This window comes from Phocoena phocoena, chromosome 20, assembly GCF_963924675.1.
Source record: "Phocoena phocoena chromosome 20, mPhoPho1.1, whole genome shotgun sequence".
Taxonomy (NCBI): Eukaryota; Metazoa; Chordata; class Mammalia; order Artiodactyla; family Phocoenidae; genus Phocoena; species Phocoena phocoena.
The window spans coordinates 35,686,323-35,708,639 of NC_089238.1; the positions used below are offsets into that span (position 1 = coordinate 35,686,323).

Consider the following 22,317-nt stretch of genomic DNA (forward strand, 5'->3'; position numbering starts at 1 on the left):
AGGCTCAAAGAAGGATACAGTAGACTAAATGTCTGTGTCTCCCCCAAAATTTATATGTTAAAATCCTAATTCCTAATGTGATGGTGTTTGGAAGTAAGGCCTTTAGGAGGTAGTTAGGGTTAGAATAGGTCATTAGAGTAGGGCCCTCCTGATGGGATCAATGACCTCATTTAAAAAAGAAGAAGAAGAAGAAGAAGGGGACATAGGCTCTCTCCCTGCTCTCTGCCAATGAGGATACAAGAAGAGAACCATTTGTAAACCAGAAAATGTGCCCTCTCCATACACTGGATCTGCTGGTGCCTTAATCTTAGACCTCCCAGCCTCTAGAACTGTGAGAAATACATTTTTGTTGTTTAATCCACCCAGTCTATGGTACTCCATATCTGTAGAAGGACAAACTAAGACCAAGGCCATGTACAATCCCATCTAGGAGGAAGGACTGAAGAAAACCTTCATGGTTGAGGTGACCTCCTAAGAAGTGCACATGAAATCGATTTACTGGTACCCGTTAATGCTAAATATGAAACATGGTCCGTGGCTATTTGGAGCTTAGCATATTTTATTTTTTTACATGGTTTTTATGGACATTTATTCTATCATTAAGAATAAGACTATGTTATTATAACAAAATGAGAAAAAAATAAATTTCCCATAGTGTTCTGTCTGTAGTTTTGTACTGTTAATATTTTAGTGGATTTCATTGCAAACATATATATGTATTTTATGTATATCTACTTATTTATGTGTATCTACTTATTTGTCTGGTCGTGAAGATTAAAAATAAAGCATAAATCAGTCTCTTATTTGTATCTATATCTACCTATAAAGAAGGATGGATAAGTGGATGGGTAGATAGATGATAGGTAGATAGACAGACATATAGGGATATGGATAACTCCTTCCTCCTTTTAGCTATTTCTTTTTCATTAGAAAGGATATTTGTATCACTTATACCAGATGCAAATACCAAGAAAAAAGGCATTTCTGTGAATCTTCCCCAGCAAACACAAGCATCACTAAACATTTTGGAATAATATTAAAAAACACTTAATTTTATTGACAATAGCTTATTGCTGAATTACTTGGTAAAAACATGTACCATGAAATTATAGTTCCTGGTACAGTAAAGACTTAGATATAAAGAAAACTAAGACACTGACATGCATCTATACACCAGGAATTTACAAACCAACCCCATGCCTAACCCCCAGGATGATTAGAGAAATTCAGAAAGAATTTAAGAACCCAGAGGCATCTCTGAATTAACAGTGCTTGCAAAATAATCCTGAGCATGAGGAAGTAAGTGTTCATTGCAAAACATTTCAATCTGTTGTATTATGGGAGAAAAAAGACTAAAAAACCTTTTCTTGGGGAACAATGATTGTTGATTAGACCTATGAAGTTCCAAGTTGAACTGTAAAATAACTGAAAAGACATGGGTTTTGCTCCAGATATCATGAACACTCTGTCTCTTAAAAGAGCTAAGGAATGTCCAGAGGATTAATTATCACTATCTGCATCATATTCATAAATAAACTTTGCAGGCATTGCTGGGTTGTAGTCATTTTATTATCTCACTGCTGATATTTCACACACTCATGCAGCTACCAGTTTCCCAGAGGCCACAGTAAATGAAAATCAGTCTAATCACTGATACTCATGAATCCCAAATCTGAAACACACTCCATGGCTATTTGATTGCTGTCCAGTAAATGCCTAAAACTTCTGGCCTAGAAGCAGCACTGGGAACAATGACAGGGTTTTGGAAGTTGGTATTTAAAAAAATAAATGCTGTTTGTTTAATCCCTTAGTTAAAACTATATTATGCAGGGACTTCCCTGGTGGTCCAGCGGTTAAGACTTCGCCTTCCAATGCAGGGGGTGTGGGTTCGACCCCTGGTCAGGGAGCTAAGATCCCACATGCCTCACAGCCAAGAAAATAAAACAAAAGCAATACTGTAACAAACACAGCAATACTGTAACAAACAAGACTTTAAAAATGATCCACATCAAAAAATTTTTTTAAAAAACCTGTAACATGCAGACCTCAAATTTGGAATAAATTATATCTCTATTATTTATACATTGCTGTTTCTGGGAAAATTAACAAATTCATTGAGCCTCAGTTTCTTCACTGGTCAAACATGAAGTACTCAGTTCCCAGGTCTGGTTGTGAAGATTAAAAATAAAGCATAAATCAGTCTCTGGTGCTTAAATAGGTGCTGAAGATACGATCATCATCAAATCACCATAATCATCATGTCCCATTAAATGAAACTTTATATAAACTTCCCTACTTGGAAGGTGGTGGAGAAGGCCCCTTTCTTAATAGTTTATAAATAGCATAAACCTGGAAAAACATTTGGGGGTTATTTAACTCCCATCACTCTAACAGAGGCAGGGCTATTTTCCTCATTTTTTAAAGATCCAGTTCATGACAGACTTTATGGGGTGAGTCCTAAGAATTTATCAAATAGGCTATAAATACAACCCTTTAGTAAGATCAGAGGTAAGAATGTCATAATATTACGAGATTACACAATGGGAGGAACTTGGGGAAAACAATGACTTAGTTTAAAATTCAGTTTAAAGTCTACCTCAACTATTTCAAGAAGCCTCTTGCTCCCTTTGTAGACATTTCACACATTTTATTGCCTAACAGACTTTATAGTAAAGGCTGCCAAGAGCCTTTGCTAAACTGTTTAAAAATCCAGACTTAACATAGTCAATAAGCATGCATGAGACACCAAACGTATACCAAGCACAGTGCTAGATGCCTTTTTCTTTCTTGCATCCTTCTCTCCTTGGTTTCTTGTAGAATGAATAAAAGAAAAAATCACTCTTACACAGGTGTTACTTAGTTGTGTTATTAATCTCTCTGTACCTTTGTTACCTAATCTGTAAAATGGGAATTATAATAGGTTTTGTGAGATTTAAACAAGGTAATACCTATAAAGCACTTATTGCAGTGCCTGGCATGTAATAAGTGCTCAGGAAATATCTACTGAAAATTTTTAATGTTGTCATTACTTATCTGGAAACAATAGGTTTCTACTGACAATTCCCAGGCCCCTCTTCAGTGGTAAGCCAGCATTCCTTTTACTCCTGCTTCTTTGTCCCTAAACAGTTCATCTGGGTTCTCATATCAGTGGAAGCAAACACAAGGAGGATATCACTTTAAGTGATAAAATAAAGCTGAGGAGACGGAGCATGTGGGGAGGCTCCTACCTGCACCTCTAGCACCATTCTAGTGTTCATTTTTCTACCAACTTTTCAGACCAAAATCTCCATCCCATAAACTGACCATTCAACTTCAAAGCATTATTGTACACATTCACTTTTGTATTCATATTGAATACTATATGAGCATTTGTTATCATAGTTAAAATTAATTACATTTTTATATAAGTTTGAAATGAATTACATAAAGATTACCCCTATTTTTAAAAACTGCACCCCACACGCCATTTTTAGGGATGTTCTCAGAAGATCCGTGCTCCCCACCAATAGCTACACCACTCCATCACTAGCTGCAAAGATTCAAGTTGCTTTCCTCTGGCCCTCTAAGCTGCCACCATCCACTCCACTATCTCAGTTTCTCCCCACTCCTCCTCATTCCACTGTGTGACACAGCCACATCACTAGCAATAAAAGTCAATACTCAATTATAAGACTCGATATAGGCTCTTTCCTTAGAAGCCAACTGACAGAGAATAATTTCAAAGAAAAGCAGAGTGGGTTAAAAATAGCAAACCTGAAGTACCAACTTAAATTTTAGAATCCAGTGTACCAAGCAAGTTCTCCAGATGTCATGATTTTGCATAGATGTCCCAGAAGTAGACACTAAGCCATTCACTCTGTTTTCTGGGATTCCTAGCGTCTATCTGAATAGCAACAGAGTGCAAGAAACAGAGAAACCAGAAAACCTTCAGTCTAATCTCACCTGTGGGATCTCATTAAAACAATGTAACTAGTCATAATCTCATAGGCCCATCTATAAATTGGAGAAAGTATCTATTTCACAGCATGGTTTTTTGCAGTAAATGAGTTGATACATGACTCAGATACAATAAACTAATTGGTTAATTAATAGTCAAGTCTTCAAACCCAGAATGACTGTGGAAAAGAATAACTAGAAATAGAAAGATATAAATAAAAACAACCATTCACATCCTTCAGTAGTTTCCCAAGTGACACTAGAAAAATGTTCCAAAATTATTTGTAGTGTTTGTCTATATAAGTCATCAACCTTTTCAAAATATCTGCTACCAAAAATATCTGCTTCATAGAGCATAGACTCTGAGCTGAAGAGATGAGAGTCTGTACTGGGGTTTCCTCTCTCAACACTCATCCACAAGGAGCCTTCTGGACCTGGCCTGAGTCTTCACAGATCTTCTCTTCCTTAAGGTTATCCCTCCTATTATTCTACAGGTAAACATTTGCTGGACTTTTGCTCTTTATAGACAGGAAGAGATTGTTTGATTTATATATCATAACATCACATTAGTTGGAATTTTGTACTGCAGTTACTCAACAGCTCACAATAGGAAAGATGCACAAACATTTACTGAGCATGGCTTGTTATTATGTGTGAAACATGGTGGTAAAGAAATATGAGAAAAAAGAGTAGACGGGATAAGAAAGTAAAAAAAAAAGAATAAAGAATGAATTTGGTTCCTACTATATCTACTGAAAATTTCAATGTCTTCTAATTTATATCTTAAAAGTCATAGGGGGCTTCCCTGCTGGCGCAGTGGTTAAGAATCTGCCTGCCAATGCAGGGGACATGGGTTCAAACCCTGGTCCGGGAAGATCCCACATGCCACGGAGCACCTAAGCCCGTGCACCACATCTACTGAGCCTATGAGCCACAATTACTGAAGCCCACACGCCTAGAGCCCGTGCTCTGCAATAAAAGAAGCCACCGCAATGAGAAGCCCGTACACTGCAACAAAGAGTAGCCCCCGCTCGCTGCAACTAGAGAAAGCCCACGCACAGCAACAAAGACCCATCACAGCAGACATAAATAAATAAATAAAATCTATTAAAAAAAGTTAATTCTGCATTAAAAATAAAAGTCATAGGATTTGTATCTCCAGTATTGAAGTCTCCATTCTAATTTCTTAAATATGCATCTGTTGGATTTGCTATTCCTTTGCAGATTTACTCAAGATGCATTAGACAAAAGACCTCATTGCAAAAGAGTAGAATATACTTTGGAGAGTCATCTTCCTGCCACAATAAGAAGAAACTTCTTATTAACACTGTGTGGAGTGGTATTTGAAAAAACAGGCCCCTTGGGTTATGCTAATGTCAACTCTAATGATGGACGTTTTGGAAATAGACATTCTTATTCTTATTCTAAACATATTCTATGTTTTAGAAACTGCATCACCCTTGATAACTAGTATTCACAGATGCCCTATTTAAACTTTCCCATTTTATTCCAACAAATATCCTGGTTTTCTTCAATGCTAGTGTTCCTCTAACCTACGGTAGTATGTCTTAGAAATAAATCCTAAAGACTTCATCATTTTACTTTGTGGAGGTAAGGCTATGGATGCAAGGAAATTCCTACCTAGATGCTAAGCACTTTGGAGATCTAATTTAACCTACTGCACTCTGACCATGAACACAAACTTTGCCACCAGTTCACTCAATCAAGAGTAGTTTGCAGAGGTCAGAAGTTAACATAAGATGTCACTGGTGCAGTGGTTGAGAGTAGGTCAGAATGGACAACTGGATATTACTGTGTTGGAAAATAGCACCCTTCCTGTACTGCTGCTACTGTTTATATTAAATTACAACTTTTACCTGAGTCATATGTTTACTCAATTATCACAGCCCAACTATTTACATTTCATACCAACATTTGGCACAAAATCCCATCTCTTGTGTGTATGTGTGTGTACATAAGACAGATTTTATTGTCAGCATACAAATATTATATGTACTTATACATTCATTCATTCATTTATTCATTTAAAGCATCTCCTACTCCCTCTTTCCAATCTCACCCCCATACTACGTACCTACAGAGACCCTCTGTCCCTGCTGAATTTCTGTTTCTTGTTTGCAATAAAGAACATCAGACTGTGATGTTCTAATATCAAGAATATTTTAAGGATTTTCAGAACCAAGCTCCCATTATCAAGGAGTCTTTTTCACTCCCAATGACTTCGGTGCCACACTGGAAGGGTGCAGATTAAAGTCCGGAGTGTACACAGGAGATACACTGATTATCTTAATAATCAGATAAAGATAAATAACAAGTTTCTTTTAAAAAAGTTATTCTGGACTATATTATTTCTAACACAATATTTGTGAAACCCCTGATGATTTTTCAAGAGAAAGACCCTTTTATTCCTAACTTCTCTGCTAGACCAATTTATACATCCATCCTTAGTTTCTTCAACTGAAAAATGAGAACAATAAGATTGCCTTCATTTAAAGTTTAAGGTAAATCCCAAATTAGGTAATGCACTGTAAATTTCCTTTTGCTTTTTAAAAGTGGCTTTACATGGAATATTTATCATTATTTGTACAAGATACTCTGCCAAATATCTAGGTATTTTTAAACAACAATAACAAAATATTTGAAAGATTCTGCTATTTGGTGTCCATGTGGAGAGACAGAAGGCTGTTTTCACCCAAAGGATGAAACAGATTCATCCACCACAGTCATCCTCAGATACTTTAATTTATTTAGGGTCATATATAGAAATCTCAGATTCCAAATCTGTTGGTTCAAATAACATCCCATTTTCTGAGTATGTGTTTTGTTTTAGAGTTTGTTCCACTCATGCCTTGAAAGGATAGCATCATAAAGCCAGAATCTCATGTGTAAATTTCTGCAGCCACAGAACCGAAAATAGATTTTTCTACAGTGAGTCCCAGGTAAAAGTTGATTCATGATTAATTCTTTAACATTTATGTAATATCTTTGGAGAAATTCTAATTTTCTCCCTGAGTCATCAAAATAATCATTCATAATTGAGAACTCTAAATATGATATGATGGGAAAAATATGAAAAAATTGAATGCAGTTTTACATTTAAGAGATTAAATGTAAAATTTTAATTTTTATTTAATTTCAATACAGGCTTAGTGACTGCTTCTTTTGGTCAAGTATGATGCTTCATGCTTGAACAAAGCCTCCTCTCTCAGACACACTGGCTATGACTTTGTCATTATTTACAATGAAAAGTAGCAAGCTCTGTAATAAAGCAATGCTTACATTGCAGTGAGTGAGGGTCCCCAGATGTGCCTGCAAAAGGGAAGGTGTGGTCAGGGATGACACCAAGAGGAGGCAGCATCCGTCTGGGGACAGGAAAAATGAGTAGCATTTTTCCAGGCAGAATATGTAGGGAGAGCATCCTCAGCAGGAAGAAATGCATGGAGAAAATCTTGAGTTTGGGTTTGTTTAGGAAACTAGACAATTAAAGGACCAGACTAGGTGTGATGAGAGCAAAGTTCTGACAGATAAGCAACCTATCATTTCTTCCCCATCCTTTCTTTTATTTTGTCTCTTCCATCCTTCTTTCCTTCACTCTTTATTGAATATCTCTCATGTACAAGGCATTGTGTTAGTTGCCAAGACAGACATGGCCTTGCCTGCTCTCATGTAACTGAATCTATATCTGGAGAAAGACAATGAAAGAAAATAAGATTTTGTAAAGTTAACGGTGATGTATTCATGAAGAAGAAAAGAAAAGGGAGGAGATGTATAGATTATTATTAAAATATGCCTATCAAAAGAAACAGCAAATATTAAAAGTCTGAGTTAGGAAGATATTCAGTATGCTTGAAGACTTTAACAAAGGATAGTATTGTTGAAGTTCAAGATTCAGTGGTACAACAGGAAGGACCTTGGAAACTGTGCTGAGGAATTCATTTTTTCACTTGTAGGAGATGGGAAGCCACTTGAAAAAAATACAGCAGGAGAGTGATATGACCTAAACCACAGCCAGATTCCATAGAACTTTCTATGATGTGGAAATGTGCTCTGTGCTGTCCAAGATGGTAACCACTAGCTCTATGTGACTATTTAGCCCTTGAAATCTAGCTAGTGTGATTGAGGGATTGAAATTGTTATTGTATTTAATTTAAATTCATTTTATTTGCATTCAAAGAGCCACATGTGGCTAGTGGCTACTGTATCAGCAGAGATCTAAACTGAGTTAGAGGTCACTTTGGCACCTGTGTGGATATCAAATGGCGGGAGATGGGCAAATGGGGCTGTTTGTAACTGCTCACATGAGAGATGATGGTGTTCGAGCTTAGGAACTAAAATAAATAGGACATGGTTATTATTTGGATGTGGGAAGTAAAGGACATTAAGGAATCTTGAAGAAACACCCTTATGGAAGGCTCATTACCTCTTCTATTAATCTACATTGCTTTCAAATTAGACATCAATTCTCTTTTGTCTTCTTTTAACCATATTTATCTAATTAATCACCAATACACCAAACTGGTCAAAAACTTCACATAAAGATTAGCAAACTATAATTAAATATTTCTTTCCAGAAATGTAATCTGGAATTTACAGGAGCTATGTGATATTTCTCTCTGGTGTGTGTTTTTTATGATGGGAGATTAGGAGTTATGAGGATAAACTCTTTTACACCCATGATGACCTTGACCCTCACTGTTCACCCTCAAGTGACCGGAATCCCAACCAACTCCCATGAATCTCTGTAGGCTCACAGTGACTTAAGGATGTCAGGGGAAATCCAGCAGTGAAGAGTATCCTTTAACTGACTTAGATATCTTTTGGGGGCTGTCAATCATGCCAATAATGACTTTTCTCTATAAGAAAGGACATTCAAAGCTGAATGCTACATGGACAATAAAACAGAGATGGTGTGAGACAGAAAAACAAATCATTGTGTAGCAGTATGGGCCATAGGGCCACATGCAGAATTAAGATTTAATATTATATTCAATGTATTTATTGTGGCCTTCCTGATTTTCAGCCTCTCTGCTAAGCTCTGTATATTAATTTCTTAGTTAATCCTCCCTTTAATTTACTTGTGTAGCCCACATAAAATGTCTTGACTCTCAGTGTTTGTAGTTGTAAAATGAAGATAATATACATTTTCCCCAGTCATTAAGTTAGTGAGATAATAAGTATAATATCCTGGCCACAGTATCTGACACTTAATAAATTCTTAGTCAAGAATAGCTTCTTGAATAGCTATCAGAAAGGTGGTAATTGATTATACGTTTGTCCCATTTTTGTCAAAACCATTTATTCTATGGAAAAATAAGTGTTTACGGAAAACATGCACATGAAGAAATAATAAAAGAGTAGTGCACAGCTATATTGAAGCAGGATTTTTGAAAATGTCAAAAGTTATATACACTTAGAAATTTTAATTGGACATTCAGGCTCAGTAAATGCAAAAGACATGGTAAGTGCTGGGAATTAAGAGAGAAACAAGATGTGGCCTCTTAACTCTTAAGAACTAGAAATGCATTTATACTGAAATAGTTTGCTTGTCTATCACAACAGAAATAACACAAGCACACCATTTCAGTATTCAACCAGATGTAATTTTTCTAGGGGGACAAAAGTATTTAAGGTGACCATCCCAAACTTGACTTGGATCCTGAGGCCCATTTTTAGGAACTTCAACTAAGTCTATGCCATTCCCCAGCAAACTGACTTCAAACACACAGGAGAGAGCTAATAAACGTTTGATAGATGTATGGAAATGGCACTTCTCCATTTTTAACATATTCTCTTCTTAAATATGCCATATTATGTTTTCTTCTGCAACACTAAGTCAAATCTGATTGTCCTTTATCAAAAGCAAGGTTGTATAACATATTGTGTCAAAGCGGAATGTAGAAATATAAGGAAAAATAGAGGTTTGGTTGAAATGACTCCCATAAATATTTGAACATAAGACAAGAGTACCAGTCTCCCTTTGTTGGGATGCAAAATAGGGGATTTATTTTGCCTTATGAGTGTAATAATGTTAGATAACACTGCTCAGCCTATACAATCAGCTTTGTTTCTCTCAGAATATAAACATTATTATTAAGTTTTGTACCCTAGAGGGAACTGAGACTTCACCAATCAGAAATAAATAAATAAATAAAAACTTTTAAAATCCCAGATCAGCCCTTTTTTTCTTTCAAGCTTCTTATGCTATTTTTCCATCTTAGATCACTTGTTTTAAAATAGTTGATCAATACATGCAGTGTGATAATTTTTTTAACATCTTTATTGGAGCATAAATGCTTTACAATGTTGTATTAGTTTCTGCTGTATAACAGAGAAAATCAGCTATATGTATACATATATCCCCATATCACCTCCCTCGTGTCTCCTTCCCACCCTCCCTATCCCAACCCTCTAAGTGGTCACAAAGCACTGAGCTGATCTCCCTGTGCTACGCAGCTGCTTCCCACTAGCTATCTATTTTACATTTGGTTGTGTATATATGTCAATGCCACTCTCTCACTTAGTCCCAGCCTACCCTTCCCCCTCCCTGTGTCCTCAAGTCCATTCTATATGCCTGCATCTTTATTCCTGTCCTGTCCCTAGGTTCATCAGAACCTTTTTTTCTTTTTCTGGGTTCCATATATATGTGTCACCATATGGTATTTCTTTTTTTCTTTCTGATGTACTCCACACTGTATGACAGACTCTAGGTCCATCCACCTCACTACAAGTAACTCAATTTTGTTTCTTTTTATGGCTGAGTAATATTCTATTGTATATATGTGCCACATCTTCTGTATCCATTCATCTGTCGATGGACACCTAGGTTGCTTCCATGTCTTGGTATTGTAAACAGAGCTGCAATGAACACTGTGGTTCATGACTCTTTTTGAATTATGTTTTTTTCAGGGTTTATGCCCAGTAGTGGGATTGCTGGGTCATACGGTAGTTCTATTATTAGTTTTTAAGAAACTTCCATAGTGTTCTCCATAGTGGCTGTATCAATTTACATTCCCACCAACAGTGCAAGCGGATTCCCTTTACTCCACACCCTCTCCAGCATTTATGGTTTGTAGATTTTTTGACGATGGCCGTTCTGACCGGTGTGAAATGATACCTCATTGTAGTTTTGATTTGCACTTCTCTGATGATTAGTGATGTTGAGTATCCTTTCATGTGTTTGTTGGCAATCTGTATATCTTCTTTGAAGAAATGTCTATTTAGGTCTTCTGCCCATTTTTGAAATGGGTTGTTTGTTTTTTTGATACTGAGCTGCATGAGCAGTTTATATATTTGGGAGATTAATCCTTTGTCAGTTGCTTCATTTGCAAATATTTTCTCCCATTCTGAGGGTTGTCTTTTGGTCTTGTTTATGGTTTCCTTTGCTGTGCAAAAGCTTTGAAGTTTCATTAGGTTCCATTTGTTTATTTTTGTTTTTATTTCCATTACTCTAGGAGGTGGGTCAAAAAGGATCTTGCTGTGACTTATGTCAAAGAGTGTTCTTCCGATGTTTACCTGTAAGAGTTTTAAAGTGTCTGGCCTTCCATTTAGGTCTTTAATCCATTTTGAGTTTATTTTTGTGTATGGTGTTAGGAAGTATTCTAATTTCATTCTTTTACATGTAGCTGTCCAGTTTTCCCAGCACCACTTATTGAAGAGGCTGTCTTTTCTCCATTGTATATTCTTGCCTCCTTTATCAAAGATAAGGTGACCATATGTGTGTGGGTTTATCTCTGGTCTTTCTATCCTGTTCCATTGATCTATATTTCTGTTTTTGTGCCAGTACCATACTGTCTTGATTACTGTAGCTTTGCAGTATATTCTGAAGTCTGGGAGCCTGATTCCTCCAGCTCCACTTTTCTTTCTCAAGATTGCTTTGGCTATTGGGGGTCTTTTGTGTTTCCATACAAATTGTGAAATTTTTTGTTCTAGCTCTGTGAAAAATGTCAGTGGTAGTTTGATAGGAATTGCATTGAATCTGTAGATTGCTTTGGGTAATACAGTAATTTCACAATGTTGATTCTTCCAATCAAAGAACATGGTATATCTCTCCATGTGTTTGTATCATCTTTAATTTCTTTCATCAGTGGCTTACAGTTTTCTGAGTTCAGGTCTTTTACCTCCTTAGGTAGGTTTATTCCTAGGTATTTTATTCTTTGTTGCAATGGTAAATGGGAATGTTTCCTTAATTTCTCCTTCAGATTTTTCATCATTAGTGTATAGGAATGAAACAGATTTCTGTGCATTAATTTTATATCCTGCTACTTTACCAAATTCATTGATTAGCTCTAGAGGTTTTCTGGTAGCATCTTTAGGATTCTCTGTGTATAGTGTCATCTGCAAACAGTGACAGCTTTACTTCTTCTTTTCCAATTTGGATTCCTTTTATTTCTTTTTCTTCTCTGATTGCTGTGGCTAAAACTTCCAAAACTATGTTGAATAATAGTGGTAACAGCAGGCATCCTTGTTTTGATCCTGCTTCAGCTTTTCACAATTGAGAATGATGTTGGCTGTGGGTTTGTCATATGTGGCCTGTATTATGTTGAGGTAAGTTCCCTCTATGCCTACTTCCTGGAGAGTTTTTATCATAAATGTGTGCTGAATTCTGTCAAAAGATTCTGCTGCATCTATTGAGATGATCATATGTTTTTTATCCTTCAATTTGTTAATACAGTGTATCACATTGATTGTTTGCATATATTTAAGAATCCTTGCATTCCTGGGATAAACCCCACTTGATCATGGTGTATGATCCTTTCAATGTGCTGTTGGATTCCGTTTGCTAGTATTTTGTTTAGGATTTTTGCATCTATGTTCATCAGTGATATTGGTCTGTAGTTTTCTTCTTTTGTGACATCTTTGACTGGTTTTGGTATCAGGGTGATGGTGGCCTCATAGAATGAGTTTGTGAGTGTTCCTCCCTCTGCTATATTTTGGAAGAGTTTGAGAAGGATAGGTGTTAGCTCTTCTCTAAATGTTTGAAATAATTCACCTGTGAAGCAATCTGGTCCTGGGCTTTTGTTTGTTGGAAGATTTTTAATCACTGTTTCAATTTCAGTGCTTGTAACTGGTCTATGTATATTTTCTATTTCTTCCTGGTTCAGTCTCGGAAGGCTGCGCTTTTCTAAGAATTTGTCCATTTCTTCCAGGTTGTCCATTTTATTGGCATATAGTTGCTTGTAGTAAGCCCTTTTGATTCTTTGTATTTCTGCTGGGTGAGTTGTTACTTCTCCTTTTTCATTTCTAATTCTGTTAATTTGAGTCTTCTCCTTGTTTTTCTTGATCAGTCTGGCTAATGGTTTATCAATTTTGTTTACCTTCTCAAAGAACCAGCTTTTCGTTTTCTTGATCTTTGCTATTGTTTTCTTCATTTCCTTTTCATTTATTTCTGTTCTGATCTTTATGATTTCTTTCCTTCTGATAACTTTGGGTTTTTTTGGTTCTTCTTTCTCTAATTGTTTTAAGTGTAAGATTAGTTTGTTCATTTGAGATTTTTCTTGTTTCCTGAGGTAGAATTGTATTGCTGTAAACTTCCCTCTTAGAACTGCTTTTGCTGCACCCCATAGGTTTTGGGTCTTCGTGTTTTCATTGGTATTTGTTTCTAGGTATTTTTTGATTTCCTGTTTGATTTCTTCAGTGATATCTTGGTTATTTAGTAGCATATTGTTTAGCCTCCATTTGTTTTTATTTTTTTAAGTTTTTTTTCCTGTAATTGCTATCTAGTCTCATAGTGTTGTGTTCAGAAAAGATACTTTACACAATTTCAGTTTTCTTAAATTTGCCAAGGCTTAATTTGTGAACCAAGATATGATCCTGGAGAATGTTCCATGAGCAGGTGAGAGGAAAGTGTATTCTGTTGTTTTTGGATGTAGTGTCCTATAAATATGAATTAATTCCATCTTGTTTAATGTGTCATTTAAAGCTTGTGTTTCCTTATTTATTTTCATTTTGGATCTCTGTCCGTTGGTGAAAGTGGGGTGTTAAAGTCCCCTACTATTTTGTGTTACTGTCGATTTCTCCTTTTATGGCTGTTAGCATTTGCCTTATGTAGTGAGGTTCTCCTATGCTGTGTGCATAAATATTTACAATTGTTGTAACTTCTTCTTGGATTGATCCCGTGATCATTATGTAGTGTCCTTCTTTGTCTCTTGTAATAGTCTTCATTTTAAAGTCTATTTTGTCTGATACGAGAATTGCTACTCCAGCCTTCTTTTGATTTCCATTTGCATGGAATATATTTTCCATCTTTCAGTCTGTATGTGTCACTAGGTCTGAAATGGGTCTCTTGTAGACAGCATATATATGGTCTTGTTTTCGTATCTATTTAGCCAGTCTATGTCTTTTGGTTGGAGCATTTAATCCTTTTACATTTAAGGTAATTATCAATATGTATGTTCCTATTACCATTTTCTTAATTGTTTTGGGTTTGTTTTTATAGGTCTTTTCCTTCTCTTGTGTTTTGTGCCCAAAGATGTTCCTTTAGCATTTGTTGTAAAGGTGGTTTGGTGGTGCTGAGTTATCTTAACTTTTGCTTGTCTGTAAAGGTTTTAATTGCTCCATAGAATCTTAATGAGATCCCTGCTGGGTAGAGTAATCTTGCTTGTAGGTTTTTCCCTTTCACCACTTATATATGTCCTGCCACTCCCTTCTGGCTTGCAGAGTTTCTACTGAAAGATCAGTTGTTAGCCTTATGGGGGTTCCCTTGTATGTCCTTTGTTGCTTTTCCCTTGCTGCTTTTAATATTTTTTTCTTTTTATTTAATTTTTGATAGCTTGATTAATATGTGCCTTGACGTGTTTCTCCTCATATTTGTCTTGTATGGGACTCTCTGCACTTCCTGGACTTGATTGACTATTTCCTTTCCAATGTTAGGGACGTTTTCAACTATAATCTCTTCAAACATTTTCTCAGACCCTTTCTTTTTCTCTTTTTCTTCTGGGACCCCTATAACTTGAATGTTGGTGCATTTAATGTTGTATCAGAGGTCTCTGAGACTGTCCTCAATTCTTCTCATTCTTTTTTCTTTATTCTGCTCTGTGGTAGCTATTTCCACTATTTTGTCTTCCAGGTCACTTATCCGTTCTCCTTCCTCATTTATTCTGCTATTGATTCCTTCTAGACAGTTTTTCATTTCATTTATTGTGTTGTTCATCCTTGTTTGTTTGCTCTTTACTTCTTCTAGGTCCTTGTTAAACGTTTCTTGTATTTTCTCCATTCTATTTCCAAGATTTTGGATCATCTTTACTATCATTACTAAGAATTACTTTTCAGGTAGACTGCCTATTTCCTCTTAATTTATTTGGTCTGGTGGGTTTTTATCTTGCTTCTTCATTTGTTGCTTATTTTTCTGTCTTTCCATTTTGCTTAACCTACTGTGTCTGGGGTCTCATTTTCTCAGGCTGCACATTCATGGTTCCCATTGTTTTTGGTGTCTGCCCCCAGTGGGGAAGGTTGTTTCAGTGGCTTGTGTAGATTTCCTGGTGGAGGGCACTGGTGCCCGTGTTCTGGTGGGTGGGGCTGGATCTTGTCTTTCTGTTGGGCAGGGCTGCATCCAGTGTTGTGTTTCGGGATGTCTGTGAACTTAGTATGATTTTAGGCTGCGTCTCTGCTGAAGGGTGGGGTTGTGTTCCTGTGTTGCTAGTTGTTTGGCATGGGGCATCCAACACTGGAGCTTGGTGGCTATTGGGTGGAGCTGGGTCTTAGCATTGAGATGGAGAATGCTGGGAGAGCTCTTGCCGATTGATATTACATGGGTCTTGGTGGTCTCTGGTGGTCCAGTGTCCTGAACTTGGCTCTCCCACCTCAGAGGTTCAGGCCTGACACCAGGCCCAAGAACCAGGACCCTGTCAGTCACATAGTTTGGGCAGCCATCCTGTCACGGAGTTGCCTGAGGGCCGGGCATCCTATTGGGGGCTCCTCTCCTTGGGTCCCTGAGACGCCTGAGGTGTGGCCTCCTGTCAGGGGCTTCCCAGTCAGGTGCAGTCACCTGAGGGCCAGGCGTCAGGTCTGAGTCATGCGGGGCGCTGGGCGCTAACCTTCTCTGCTCCAGGGCGCAGCATTGGGAGGTTCAGCCAGTGTCTGAGACCCAAGTTACGGCTTCCATCAGGTTTATATCTGAGCCCCAGGTTTACGACTTCAAGATTCTTTCAACTTTTTTTCTTTTTCTCTGTGCTCAGTCTACGTCCACTTGCTCATAGGGGGACTGCATTCAGAGTCCTCTCCTCCTGCACTTCAGACCAGAGTTTCTCATCAGTTTGATAATTTTTGATTATTGTTAGTCAGGTTTACCGTACCACACTGGTTAACATTTCAGCTAAATCAATTTGTCGCTTTAGCATTTGCATCTAAAAATGTAGAACAAATATATATTTGCCTAAGAGAAGACACTGTAGTTTGGAGGTAACATGTGGGTTTGGAGCTAGATGACTAGCAGCGTGAAGTTGGGCAAATTACTCCACCAGTAAAGAGGTTCCGTGCACTTGTCCGTGATGGACATACTCGGGGCACATGTCCCTTTAAGGAAGGATGTCAGAGCTGTAGGATGAGCGGGCAGGGGAGACCCTCTAGATAGCAGGTCCTTAGAATCTGCCTCTTTTGCAGAAATTGTCCTCTCCAGGAGTTTCCTGGAGATTAAGCCAGCAGAGGGATAAAGGCCCTACCATTCTGGCAGGACACAGGACTCCTCTGATGATCAATACTCATCCCACTGGGTTGGGCCAAGGCTTTGCTGGGATCGCACTGCAGTTTTACTGTTCCCTAAGTCTGCCTGCTTCTGTCCCCTTCCAGTGACAGGTGCTGCCCTCTAACAAACAGCTTGCACTTCAAACTCTATCTACTGCCCAGGAAAACAACCTGCAACCAATGTGTTTAATGGGGATAAGAATACAGGTAATTCATAGAGTTCCTGTAATACAGTGTAAATGAGACATATGTGAAGGGCACTGTGCTAAAACACTAAATAGGCATGACTGAAGATCCACAAAAAGTTTCCAGTATTACTCATTAAATATCTACTCTTGGGCTTCCCTGGTGGCACAGTGGTTGAGAGTCCGCCTGCCGATGCAGGGGACACGGGTTCGTGCCCCGGTCTGGGAAGATCCCACATGCCGCGGAGCGGCTGGGCCCGTGAGCCATGGCCGCTGAGCCTGCGCGTCCGGAGCCTGTGCTCCGCAACGAGAGAGGCCACAACAGTGAGAGGACCGCGTACCACAAAAAAAAAAGAATAATAATAATAAAAATCTACTCTTGTATTGGAGAATGCATGTTAGAGTTTGTTGAACATACTCCAGCAAGTCTGTTCCAAGTGAAATTCTATTTCATGCCACTTCATGCTTTCAGAGAGAGAAATGCTGCTGTGCAAGTCAGAGGTTTTGCCAAGGCATTGAACTGCAGAGGCCAGCGTCTGGCTAAGGCAATCACCAGCCTCAGTTCTAAAATCCCTGTATCATAGTCATCACTGAGGCCTGGAGAACGGAAAGGGCAGGTAGAAAAATAGGGTATTATGAGAAATTCACGCAAGAAACAAATATATTCCCCAGTCCAAGAGAGTAAGCATCTCAGTCTTTTTCAGGATGTCCTTTCACAGTGTGTATGGTAGTTATGATGATTTTCCCCAAAGCTACACTAAATGAAGCCAGATTTTTCTGGCTGACTCAACGTTAAGTGCACACTGTCAGGTGCCCCATGAGAACTAACGTCCCAAGGGTTCTAAGGCAAGCGTGGGGGACATCAACCCCATCATATACAGCTGGATTCTAATAAAAGAATTTCTTTGACTACTCCAAGTTTAAAAAAATATTTTAAAAATCTTACCTTTAGGGAGTTTGCTAGACAGAATAAGATCCTGGAATTATGTGAGAACCAACTATTCAACTTACTGATGAAAATCCAAGCTCTTACCAGTCTATTGTAGGAGATGACAAACTCTTTGATAAAGTAAATATCTTAGGCTTTGCAGGTCATACTGTCTCTGTCACAACTATTCCAATGCAGAGTGGCTGTGTTCCAATAAAACTTTATTTTTAAAAAATGTGGGAGGCCAGATTCTGCACACAGGCTATAGTTTGCTGACTTCTGGCCTCATGCAATAGACTTAAAGTATTCACTAGTCATGGGTCCTCCCTTAAGTAGGTTCTATGGAAAGGAAAAGGGGGCAACGTATATTCTACTACACAAATAGGAATAAGTGCCGTGATGTTTGCAATGATCTGCAATGCTTGATGCGTTAGAATCTAGAGTACAGACCAGCACAGAAGCCTGAATGTCCTTTACATCAAATGTTTCATATTCTCTGAAAAATTACAGAAAGTTCAAAGGCTAAATCTCTCCTTCTTAAAGAGTGCAAAGCCCCTGAGCCAAGTAACTCATCTATGAAATCCTGGTGCAAAGAAACTTGAGTTCAAATTGATCTGGCTGCCCTGTCTTTAGTCCCAGTGATGTTCCTTAGAGCCCAGTTAGGGAGATGCTGCTCTTGGAGAAGGGCAGTGTATATTCTAGTTTCCAAATTTAACAGGAATAAATGCACTTTTATATTATAAAAACTATTTTGCTGTGGTAAATTTATAGGAAGATACAATGTTGAGCCAACTGCAAGGAAAGATGCTGTTTAGAGCCACTAATAATAAAATAAAGCCCTTAGTTATGAATCACTTAGATACTTCACTGAACTCCAACTGTTTCTTTCTCACTGTTTAATTTCATTCTAGCTTTTGTTATTATGCCTAAAGAAACCATTTTAACATTTTCTCCCATGCACTTTGAGTATCAAAAATTCCATCTACAAGTTTTCAACTTTTGCCTCTAATTGCTCTACTGGTTGCTCTAACTGCTTTAATAAATAATATTATCTGAGTTCTGCTAGTCCCAGAATTCTAAAGTCCCTGCATCACATATTATTTATTATTCCTTTAAGGGAAAAAAGGAGTCTTTTTTCTACCCAAAGCTTCTCTTTATAGTGAGAGAGAAGGAGGAGGGAGGAAGGGAGGGAGGGAATAAAAAATGAGAGAAAATTATATACATACAGTCCACCCTCCAGATTAATACTAGGTTCTGTAGAGTGTGAGGTATTTCCACTTTAACATCACTGGATATCTGTGGTTGCTTCTATTGCAATTTCTTAGACAACTAGGAGACCTCTTCCTCTATGTGACCCTGAAGTTCCATAATCTAGTTTTGTTTATCATTTTCAGATAGCCTTAAAGGTTAGTTAGATAAATGTGAAAGACTTGAATTTAACATGGCTATTTAACCAGCCTCCTTACTACAGAACAGGGTCCATGAGGGCAGAGGATCTGTCTTTATAGAAATTCCTTAGGAAACCATAGATTAGATAGATATAGATATAGATATAAATATATAGATATGGATATAGACAAGTCATATGTGCCATAGAATATAATATATAGTATATATAACATGTTATATATATATAGTAATGTGAATGAATGGCCATGTGACTAAATGAATATATGACTTAATACTAATCTCTATTAGCTGAATTAGCAGTACAGTGAGTGTTTTGGGGAAATGACTTGGAAAAGCTGGTACTGTTGAATTGGGAGACAAACTTTAACTGGCTATGAGTGCACAGGAAGTAAGTGACCAAGTTTTAATTGTTTTAAAAAGACTCAGTCCGTGTACTAGACCCTTGTACTCTGTTGGTAGGAATGCAAAGTGGTGCAGCAGCTACAGAAAACAGTATGACAGTTCCTAAAAAAATTAAAATAGAACTACCATATAATTCAGCAATCTCACTTCAGGGCATTTATTCAAACTAACTGAAATCATATTAGCACTCCTACGTAGCATTATTCACAATAGCCAAGATGTGGAAACAACCTAAATGTCCATCGAGAGATGAATGGATAAAGAAAATGTGGTGTATAGACAGAATGGAGTATTATTCAGCCTTAAAAAGAAGAAAATTCTGTAATGTGCGGCAACATCAATGAGCCTGGAGGACATTTTGCTAAGTACAAGAAACCAGCCACAGAAGGATATTATAGCATGATTCCACTTATATGAGGTATCTAAAATAGTCAGCCATGGAAGCATAGAACGGTGGCTGCCAGGGGCTGGGAGAAGGGAGGAATGAGAAGTTGCTAATCAATGGCTATAAAGTTTCAGTTACGTAAGGCAAATACGTTTTAGGGATGTGCTGTGTAACACTGTGCTTGCAGTTAACAGTACTGTGCTGTACACTTAAAAATCTGTTAAAAGGGTAGATCTCATGTAAAGTGTTCTTATCACAATTAAAAACAACAACAACAAAAAGACAAAGTCTCTGGGGGATTATTGCAAGATTGAGGAGAGAGTCAATCGATACACAGTTTATTCGCCAAACAATTGCCAGGTTTTCTACAGTATGAAGCATTTTCACTGTAGCATCATTGGACATCAGGACTATAAGAAGTGTTTTCAGGAAAAGAGCTCATGAACAGCAAGCCTGGTAACTGAGGCGAATTATAAAAATGCCAGAATACAAGTAGGAAAAAAAAAAAAAAAAAAGCAGGGTCTTGTGTTGAGTAGGCACTTGCATTCAACAGAGGAATTAGGGCAACAGAGCACTGTGGCCACCTCATGTGTCAGCCTGCTTCACCTGCTGAATGGCCATTATTCCCACTTTTAATTTAAGCAGCTCATGCAGTCTTACGGAGAATGCTTTGCAAAAAATAAATAGGAAGCAACTATCTAAAAAAACAGTCACATGCCACTCAAAGCCATGGTGAAATCAAATACACACTTGACATGACTTTACTGAGAGGAAAAAAAGGAGCCATAGCAGGTTTACATGAAAGCACTGACCTGTATTTAACACTTACTCTGTGCTAGGAAGTTTCACCTTATGGATAAACAATTTCCTCCCTCAAATGCCATTTCAGAGTGTCTATCACAAAGTACCGACTCAGTAAACATTAGCTGTCATTATCCTACCCACCTCATGCAAAATACCAGAACGTAGCAAAGCATGCACAGACATAGTCATCAGTGGTAAGAAGAAACCCGGGTTTAAACCCTGGCCCCATACCCCCTGCTATGTCAACATGCACAGGAAGCATCTTTTCAGAGCCTCAGTCTCCTCCATAACGCTGGAATCATACTGACTACTTCATAGGTGTCTTTTGTGAGAATTAAGTGAAATGATACATAATAGAAACTTAGCACAATGTCTGATTCATCAAATAACAATAACGTTGTTTTTTCCTTTACCTCCCTAATCACAATTTGGTTCACAACCGATAGTAACAAACCCATACAAAGGGGCTAGACTGATGAGAAAGGAACACTCCACCCGTACTCTGGTTAATTCCACAGACCTGATATATGTATGCCCCTTTTTCCTGGTATGCATCCTGGACTGAATGAGACCATTTAGAGAATGAATGGTTTATTATTTCAATTAAATCGGTCCTGCTAATTCAATGCAGTCTTGTTTATAATAGCCAAGATATGGAAACAACCTAAGTGTCCATCTACGGATGAATGGGTAAAGAAGATGCCACACAAACATGTACACACGCACACAACGGAATATTAGTCATAAAAAAAGAATGAAATCCTGCCATTTCTGAAAACACAGACAGACCGTGAAGGTATTATGATTAGTGAAATAAGTCAGAGAAAGACAAATACTGTATGATTTTACTCATATGTGTCATCTGAGACAAACTAATGAACAAACAAAATAAAATAAAAACAAATTCATAAATACAGAGAATAGATTAGTAGCTACCAAGAAGGGAACAGGGTTGAGGAGGTGAAGTGGATGAAGGGGATCTGCTGTATGGTGATGGATGGTGACTAGACTTGTGGTGGTGCTCTCTCTGTAGTGTATGCAGATGTTGAACTATAATGCTATACACCTGAAAATTATATAATTAAAAATAAACAAACACATAAAAGAAGATTTTAAGAAAAAAAAGTGGTCCTGCTAAGCCATCACAACACGTAGAGACACAGTTTGAGTCACAGAGATCATAGGGAAAGAAAGGGAGTGTGACAAAGGAACAGAAAGCAGGCATTGCACTGCCAGAAAAAAAAAAAAAGTATGCACCACAGTTCCATTTTTGACTATTTGTATGACAGTGGGCAAGTTAGTCTTTTCATCCTCGGTTTTCTCATCTGTTAAGAGAGTACACATATTATCTCATAAAGGTGTTAGGAAATGAACTGAATACATTTAGCACATCCCTGCCACATAGTAAGCACTCACTAGTAACAATATTCATCACAGTAGCAAGGGCAAATTAGACTAAATGATGTTAATTAGACGATTTAGCATGTAACTGTTAAATAAAAAAATAACAGGTAATTCTGCACCGTCAGCAACCTTGAGTAGAAGGATCTCTGCTAAAATGACTACTA

General features: G+C 37.7%; 1 protein-coding gene across 1 annotated transcript in view; it reads right to left on the reverse strand.

Annotated features, from left to right (window-relative positions):
• CDH8 (cadherin 8) overlaps positions 1–22,317 on the reverse strand; it is a 369,599-nt gene that overhangs the window by 130,455 nt on the left and 216,827 nt on the right. The gene's annotated exons all lie outside the window — the stretch shown is intronic.